The sequence below is a fragment of the Vicia villosa genome, linkage group LG1 (assembly GCF_029867415.1).
Source record: "Vicia villosa cultivar HV-30 ecotype Madison, WI linkage group LG1, Vvil1.0, whole genome shotgun sequence".
Classification (NCBI taxonomy): domain Eukaryota; kingdom Viridiplantae; phylum Streptophyta; class Magnoliopsida; order Fabales; family Fabaceae; genus Vicia; species Vicia villosa.
Window position 1 is genome coordinate 227,144,818 of NC_081180.1, and position 9,686 is coordinate 227,154,503.

General features: G+C 39.3%; 1 long non-coding RNA gene across 1 annotated transcript; it reads left to right on the forward strand.

Moving 5' to 3' along the window:
• Nucleotides 1-7,372: 7,372 nt before the first annotated feature.
• Nucleotides 7,373-9,393, forward strand: LOC131623236 (uncharacterized). Its single transcript, XR_009290174.1, has 3 exons — nt 7,373-7,515; nt 7,601-7,743; nt 9,279-9,393. It is a non-coding gene; the product is annotated as an uncharacterized LOC131623236 (long non-coding RNA).
• The last annotated feature ends 293 nt before the right edge of the window (nt 9,394-9,686 follow it).

Consider the following 9,686-nt stretch of genomic DNA (forward strand, 5'->3'; position numbering starts at 1 on the left):
GGCTCAGATGCTAGGGTTCATGAAGGCCCCCCTAGATAAACAAGACAAGGCAAAAGAGGTTCAGTTCTGGGATACCCTGGTTCAGGATGAGATCCCTAACGACGAAAATCCGCTGCTAGGATTTGTTTCAGGCTTTGGCCCGGCTAAGGACAAACCTCAGTCCAATCTGTCAGGAGAGCTATCCAATTCCAAGAGAAAGGAGAGACCTCCCAAGAAGGATTTGTCCCCACTCCACAAACAAAAGGGACAACCCGCACAGTTCGCATTCCTGCTAGCAATGTCCCTAGGGATGATGATTACCTGGATCTACAATATGGAGTGCAAGAGGTGGACAACACAGACCAAGCACCTCAGACACAACAGTCTAATCCCGACTCTAGGGAAGACTCCAAGGATAGTTAACAAATCAAGGCGCTAGAAGAAAGACTAAAAGTGGTAGAAGGGTACGATGTCTTCGACGTGGATACCTTCGAAATGAGCTTAGTCTCAGACTTGACTATCCCACACAAATTCAAGATTCCCGACTTCGAGAAATACAAAGGGCTCACATGTCCAAGGAATCACTTGCGCATGTATGTGCGAAAAATGGCTGCTTATGCTCACGATCAAAAGCTGATGATACACTTCTTCCAAGAGAGTTTAAGCGGGGCGTCTATTGACTGGTACATGCAATTGGAGAAATCCTATATCCGAAGCTGGAATGATCTTACTAATACGTTCTTGAAGCAATACAAGTACAACCTGGACATGGCACCCAATCGGATGTAATTACAGAACATGTCGCAGAAAAAGGATGAATCATTCAAGGAGTATGCCCAAAGGTGGAGGGAAATGGCTTCTCGAGTCCAACCTCTCCTAATGGAAAAAGAACTGGTGGACATATTTATGAGCACTTTGCAAGGACCGTACTACGACAAGATGGTCGGAAGCATATCTTCAGGGTTCTCAGACTTGGTAGTCATTGGTGAGAGAATTGAAGATGGAATCAAAAATGGGAAGATACAAGGGGCACCCTCAGGTTCCTATCACACAAAGAAGTCATATGACGGAAAAAAGGAATCCAACACGGTGGGGGCAATCATGGGTAATCAGGCCCCAGTATCACAGCAAAAGGATCAACAAAAGCAACAGGGTGGCCAACGTACCTGGAGGCCCAAGCCAAAATGATCGTTCACCCCGTTGTACATGCCACTGTCTCAAGCTTTGCAACGTTTGCTCAGTCAGAACCTGGTAACTCTGCTACCTCCATACTCAGCTCCAGTTAACCCCGCTCCTGGGTACAAGCATCATGCTAGGTGCGCTTATCATTCAGATAGTCCTGGTCATGATACAGAGGATTGTGGGCCGTTGAAGCACAAGATCCAATATTTGATTGAAGAAGGACTCATTGAGTTCGAAGATCCTCGCAAGTCTAATGCAATAGGTGGCTAGAAGGAGGGTTTCTTAGATCATTAGTTTTGTTTTCATTCGCAATTTCTTTCCGTTTGTTTAAACATTAGTCTTACGACATATGCTGTGTACTTTACAATAATCATTAATGCATTGCTTACGTTTGTCTTGATTTATTCCTAGTGTTCTCACTATATTTAAAACTGTGTTTTTACTCGGTTTTCTCATTTGTGATATTCAACTCTCGTTAAAAGTCGTACACCTTTAGAGGGAGAATGACTAAAACGATACCACAATTTCATACATTACGCTCTCGAACAGACCGTGTTGATGATGTACAGGCATTGTTTCAATTCCTAAATAACGGATATATAAGGATGTTAATCCCTCGTCAACCCCTTTGAGCCTAAAGAAGTAGGAGTTTTCCTTCATATAAAATAAAACCTTTCATACATAACCTGGGGTAGGGTAGCTGCTCAGTTAACTCAATTATTCCAAGTTGTTCCTTTGAATATAATCATCGATGGTTCCCCGTCATCATTAAGTCCGGTAGTCAATATCCGCAAAGAAAAAAGAGAAAGCAATGCAAAGGCCTGCTAAGCCAAAACCTATTAAGGAGACTTAGGCAAAATTGGGGCATCCCACTGACTGTAGTTTTAAAATGAACAGTTCAGGCAAAAGTTAGGGATAACAAAGTCGAAAAGAGGTCACTACATACCTCGGCAAAAAGAAAAACCTTACAAGGAAAATGACTGCCTTTGCAAATAAACTTTTGGTTTTTGAACCATCATATTACAATTCCCAAAGTCTTTTGGAACTTAAACGTATAGCTAACTGAGCGTAGGACTGGAGAACATCACGAAGATGGGGATTGGGTACAAATAAACTTTGAGCCTCTATCTTTTGTTTCTTTAAACCGTGAACCAGGCCACGTTACAACCCTTAAAAGTCCTAACTGAAGCATGGTTAGTTCGAAAGCATATCGTTACCAAAGGTATCCCGACTCCTTAAGGTCTGCTATAACTCTTGAGTTGATATCACTTTCTTACAAAAAAAAAAAACTTCGTTTTATTCAAAAAAATGTTTTAAACTTTCAAGACAGACATATGCATTCGCATCTTATGAATTTCATTATAAAGTACACTTGTCTATGTGGATTCAAATGTTTAAACATCAGGGAGAAGTTGCATGGGGCATGGCTAATGGCTAAAAATCCCACCGACAGGCGAAATAGCTTTTAAAAAAAAAGAAGCTCATCAAAAGAAGAAACATCTCTTACACATGACTGAGAAAGCTAAGGTGTACACAGGGCATAACCCGTCATCATCCCAGTTACATGGGGAAATCTAATCAAGATTCATGGAATCTCTCAAGGATGCTGAATAGCCCATGGGGCAAGACCATTACCTGGGGGCATGTTGCAAAGGTCACTCAGTATCAGATGGCGTCAATGCCACTCTCACATCCTTTCCAGGAACCTTTATAGGATACTTCTTAATCTGTCCATATAGTCTTCTTTAACACATGTTCAAATACTTCTTACCCTTTCTAGGAGCCCTTTTCAGATAGTCTTTTGAAGACACATCTCCTCATCCTTTCTACGAGCCTTTTCAGGTATCTCTCGTCATTTTCAAACCCTTTCAGACAGTCTTTTCTAAGACATATTCCTTTCTAAGAACCTTTTCTAGGTAGTCTTTTGTAAAACATCTCTTAACATTTTCAGTTAGTCTTTTAAGACATATTCAAACTCCTCTTATGCTTCCAAGAACCTTGTCAAACTTTGTTTAAAGTGCAGAGTCTTCTCTAAGACAGTTCACCATCCTTTCTAGGGTGATCCTCTTCAAGATGTTTTTTCCTAGGTTTTGTTTAAAACGCCACAAAAACAGTCTCCATCCTCTATACGAATCTTTTTGACCCTCTTCACAAACAGGTCCCTCTGATCTTTTTAAAAGCACAGTCTTGTTTAAGACAATTTCCCATTCTTTCCAAGGACCTCTCCAGGTAATCTTATAAAAAAAACATCACCTCATTCTGAGTACTCAGCAAATCACCGTCCGTCGGACGCGACCGAAACGCATGACTCATTATGAGAAGCATCTGCTTCACATTCAAGTCAACACTTAGCATCGAGGAGACCTCGAAATTGGTCTAATCAAAGACGATCATTCCTGATAAGGACTCTTGAATGGGGAAACCACATCCAGAGGGTTTTCCTAAAACAGGGGCATACAATCAAGGATACTATTAACTAGGGGCATATCTTTCAAGGATTCAAACACTATGGCAATGCATATCAGGCAAGACATGGTGAAACTCGAGTTCCCTCTAAAGGTCCCTCCTTCAGATTAAGGGGCACGTCTCTAAAAATTTCTGATATTCGGGAAGTCACACTAATACTACACAAAGAGCATTGTTGCTCAATTGGCCTTCCCACGCCTGTATTATCTACGACCTGCAGTGTGGGATCGACATACATGCATAATTCTCATTTATTTTGAGAATCTCATTACATGACACATGCATCATGACATTGCATAAAACTAACGCTGCCTTTTCAGGTCACTTCATAATCAAAAGGATGTTATCATCCAATTACAGCGCAAATACGATCGTATCAACGATTCAATCTTAACAGATACAATGCTAATACCTCATTCCAAGTCTTTCTTCAAAGACAATCCAGAAGCAATCAAAGAATTTCTTACCTCTCCAGGTAGTCTTGTCCAAAACGGTTAACAACCTTCCCAAGAAGTCTTGTTTAAGACATATCCTAACCTTTCTAGGTAGTTTTATTTAAAACGTTTCATGTCCTTTATAGGAACCTTTCTAGGTAGTTTTGTTTAAAACGTCTCACGGCCTTTATAGGAACCTTTCGAGGTAGTTTTGTTTAAAACGTTTTATGTCCTTTATAGGAACCTGTCTAGGTAGTTTTGTTTAAAACGTTGCATGTCCTTTATAGGAACCTTTCTAGGTAGTTTTGTTTAAAACATATCATGCCCTTTATAGGAACCTTTCTAGGTAGTTTTGTTTAAAACATATTGTATCCTGTCTAAGAGCCTTTCCAGGTGAGTCTTGTGTAAGACGTATCACGTCCTTTCCAAAAACCTTTCTAGGTTAGTCTTATGTAAGACGTATCCTAACTTGTCTAGGTAGTCTTGTTGAGACATTTCATATCCTTTCTAAAAACCTCTCCAGGTGAATCTTGTTTAAGACGTTTCATATCTTTTAGGAGCCTTTCTAGGTGAGTCTTATTTAAGACGTATCATGCCTCTCTAGGTAGCCTTCTTAAAATGTTTATCCAATCTTTTCTAAGACCTACTTAGTTCTTTTAGAGAACTCCTCAGTTAGTCTTCTCCAATACATTCTTCCTAAGCATTGTTCAAAACCTAAGCTTCTTCGCATCAACCTTCGATATACCCTATTCAGGAACCTCTTCAGGTAGTCTTATGTAAGACATTACTTCCTATCTCCTCAGATACAATCAAATGATCCAGGTCTGAAAAGCATATGCTTTAGACAAGTACCCTGCCAGGCAAATAGGTGGCATCTATAAGCCCATCTCCCACAGAACTCCTTCCCTTACGCAAGCAAATTTTAGGGCATATCAGTGTCCAATCGTCTTCTGCCTCTTCAGGTTCAAGAAGATTGAATAGGGGCAGCTGTCATACCCCAAAATTTGCCTTCCATATTCCATTCATAATGATTCAAAGTTCAAGATTCAAAGATTGATCATGATTCCATAACCATCATTTGATCAAAGATTGATCATGATTCCATTAATAGAAACTAAGAGATGAACAAATACAAAAAGGTTCAAATTAGGGTTTCTTAGGAGAAAGTCAACCCAACTTTGACTAGGCATAACTTTCACATGGAACATCAAAAATTCCCCACTCAAAGCCTATTTTGAAGGAAATTGGATTCCCTGCAACTTTGTCTCTCACAAGCCAGGGCTAGAAATGCTTCATTTGAGAGGAATGATGCAAAAGATTACAGGTCATTTTCAAGCATCCTTCGAAAGCAGTTTTTTGGCAAAGAGGATATGATCAAGATAAAAGCTCCAAATGGAAAATATGTTCCAAAGTGGCTTATAGAGGAACTCTTGAGGTTTCCAAAAAGTCTTAGAAATCCCTCATAGCTAAAAAATTGAGTGAGATATGCTTGATCAAAGTTGAGCAATCTTTGGAGGCAAAATGTGAAATAAAGAGGGTTCAAATTGGAATATTTTGCAAATGGGCCTATATTTTATGACTCAAACTTGATCCACAAGCTATCCAAACCATAAGCCACGAATTTCACCTTTTATTTTATTTTATATGATTTTTTATTTTATTTAAAAATGATAAAAAATGATATAATTGAAGAAAATCAAGTATTATCTGAAAAAGATCCATATTGACTGTTTCCAACCAACATTTATGGCCAAATATAATATATTTTCGTGGACTATTGATTGAGGAAAGAAATTGATACAATATTTGCCCAAAAATAGCAAGATTTCATTCAAGAATAAAGTGAATTTTCTCAAATGGCAAGACTGGATTCAAGTGAGGTTTTGGACAATTTTATTGACCTAATCCATTGCCTATAAGTAAGTAAAGGAGGCCACACGAATAGGGGTTGGAGATTGGGATCAGAGGCACGTATTCAAGAGCTCAAAAATTCACAAAAAACTTGAACTCGGATTTGGAGATTTGGTGACTTGCAAGAGGTCGTAAGGATTGCAAAAGCTCCCTCAAGGCATTCTGAAGGTATCTGGATCCTTGCTCTGCGACAAAACCCCCAGATAACCCTCCAATTAACCAAGGTATGTGGTTTTAAAGTTATGGCCGATTGGAGTAATTCATGTGCATCTATAGCTAATTGATTGAATATTTTGATTGCTTTTGGTCCCCTTAACATTTCTGGGTGGTTTAATTATGGTTTGAATGTTTAAATCGTGAAACACCATTGTTGTACGAATTAGGGTTCTTGGGTTCAAATTGGGGCTTTGCCGTTAGAGGTAAAATTAGGTCACAATAGGAGCATGGCTAGATTCGTGTGCTTAAGACGAGAGGGTCTGTTGGGTCGCGAAAGGTTTATGCCCAAGTATGGGCTATTCGCTATTTTCCATGTATGTTTGGTACGGAAAGATCGCAGCAGATTCGTAGCAAAATGTTTTAGAAAATTGCAGGTTTTAATGGGGACGATGATAGCGTGTCAGCAGGCCATTGGTCTGTTTGAATTCTGGCGCCTAAAATTCAATAGCTGGCAAGATCTCATTGATAACCTTTTTGTGTTCATTCGTTAACAAGAAGTGGTGCTTGGTTGGGGTGGCAAGCGAACGCGTGGTTACCCAAGGGTCCAGGGTTCGATCCCTGGCCCTTTCATTTATTTTTCTGAATTTCTCTCCTTGATTCCATTCGCCTGCAGCTCTATAGCCCACCATGAGCCCTCACAAATCCAACCCTTGGCTCTCCACTCAGCTTAATCCAACGCATTCAGGTTTATTCCCCATATCATACACCCTCATAATCACCACACAGGATTATAACCTTAAACAAAATTCAAATAATTTTAATTATTTATTTGTTTAAATTAAAATACTTTTTAATATATTATTTATATACTAATAATTATTTTTATCAAATAAATTAGTATATGATATTTATATTAAAAACTCTAATTTGTTGTTCGTGCCGATTAAATCGATTAATCGCTATGGTCAACAATAATTTTAATTAAAATGATATTTAATTAAAATGCATTTAAATCATATTCCGTTATGTAATACCCCATATTTGTGTAAGCATGATTATTTATATGCATTATAAGTGACTAAGATGGTGAGTGGATTAGTTAGAACCAAAAGGAATTGGTTAGACACTAACTAAGTGGCAATGGTGTAAAAATGACTTGGTTAGAGGGTATTATGGACCTTAACCTTATATTGCATGGCACATGATTGGTTAGTTAGAGACACATTATTCCAATTCAGATTTTGTGAAAGAGAAGTGGAGAGAGTAGTGGAAGAAGGAAGAGAGAAAGAAGAGAAGTTTATGTTCTCTCTCACAAACTCCATTTTCGTATTCCATGGACAGCTCTCACTAATCTGATCATAACTCTCTGCTCACAACTCCGATTCAGGTGATTCTCGAAGATTTGGATTCTACACGGAATTCTCTTCGATTTGGTATATTATTTTGTTCTAATAGCTTGTTTATTTGTGGAGAAAAACGAGTTTGAAGTTGGAAGATCCATGCTGAATGTGTGTCAAAGATTGGCTACGGGTTTGATGAAGATGTAGTGAAACTTTGGCTATGGTGGGAGTTCAATGGCAGCAAAGAACTTCTTTCTAACCTCCCTAAATCCAAGGTGAGTCTTTAGATAGTAACTTGGGGATTTGCATGTAAGGGTTAGTGATTGGGGTTTAGGGATTGTGAGAAATAATTATAAATCCATGACACTAACATGATAATTGTGTTATTTATTGGTTGTTAATGTTATTTGTTGGCTGGATATATCTTTAAATCGTGCATGCAGGTGGATTCACGGGGTTAAAATACCCCAGGACAGAACTGATGAGTTCTGCATTTTTCTGTGTCTGCTATGGTCCGCTAAGCGGCTGCTGAGCATTTTTCTAGAAATTCGCGGTTCCGCTGAGCGGACCCAGTTTGCCCGCTGAGCGGATGATGCTGTTTGTGAAGAAATAAAAATCGCGAGCCCGCTAAGCGGACGTGAGACCGCTAAGCGGGGAAACAGTTGAGGTTCGCCCCTGGAAAGCCCGCTTACAGGCCGCTAAGCGGCCAGTGCTGGGCAGAATTATATTTTTCCTTCCCTTGAGGCCAGTTTCGGATTCTAATCGTAATCGGACCCCTCCTTAATTATTAATATGCATATAAATGTCTGAAGAGTGGTGTTTATGACACACATTACCGATAATTCCATTCATTTTGTTTATGTGGAATATTATACATAATGTTGGATAAGTTTATTTCATCAATTCCTTGTCTATTCAATTGTGATTGATTTTGATTACCTTGATGAGATAAGTATGGATCTATGTTGATGTCCAATGTTTTGGTTGAACATTCGGATTGGTTTGTATCATGATATTACACTCGATGTGTGTACGTATGCTTGAATTGAAGTGGCCGGGGGCTAGGTTGGGGTATACCTCTTACTATGATGTAAGGTATTATCCTGGATCATATGGTCCGTGGAATAGTCCGATGTTATGATCAGAGGTCGCGCACCTGAGCTACCGTTGTAGTGTGCTCGTGAGTGCCGTGAGGGGCTTATACTCATTGACGTTGACACACTTGTGTGCTCGGTATGGTGGGGTTATGTGGCCATGTAGGCTATTACATAATGATTGTAACTCACCTCTAGTAAAGTCATGTAGACTAATACTAGGCTTTCGCCCGGTGGGACCATGCGTCAAGGTGGCGGTTTGTACTCGGTGTAACCCACTTGCGTGAAGAAGGTTAATGGGACAATGACGCCATTTAGGCTAATGTCATCTCGCGGACACTTAGGCTTGTGCGAACCCGTTTAACCATCCTGCAGTGAGCTTGTACAAGTCCCTTGACACTAGGCATGGGTGGACTCATCGAGGGTGCGTTCGTTCCATAATCTAGCCGAGGTTTATTACACTTCTTGATTCCCCGTATATGGATACGGGTTTTGCATACTTGTTTGTGATATACTTGTGTGTTTGTATATGATGAGTCCTATGGTGGACGATTCCTTGTTTTCTCCGTACTTGTACCGGATGTGAGGATAACCCCGAATCAATGGTGGATTCGATTTGTTGATGCATGTACCCTGTAGAACCGAGTGGACCCATAGGATAGGAGGACTCACTGAGATTTAGTAATCTCACCCCAATCAACTTATATTTTTTTCAGGTGCAGTTTAGTAGCGTTTGACAGATAGCAGGTTCGAATTGACGACTTAAAGTGGTGATGGCTCGGAGACCTCGTCAGATCTCATTTTCCGTTGTGCAGATCCATGAAGACACATGTTTTGTAATTATTAATATTATTTCATCTTGTATTTATATGGATCATCTTGTATCTTTAGCTTTTGTATGTACTCAAATACCGATTTTTAACGTTTCATGCATAATATACTAGTCAATTATGTGTGGGGTGTTACACGTTAAATGGTTGCAACTATTTTTATTAGTTGTGATGATTAACTTTTCTTCTTCTAACTTTAATTCTTTATTCTTTCTAATCGAATCAATCGATTACGAGGGGTAACGATACAAACTAATTATTAAAAATTATAAAAAAAAAATCCTAATTCGTTAT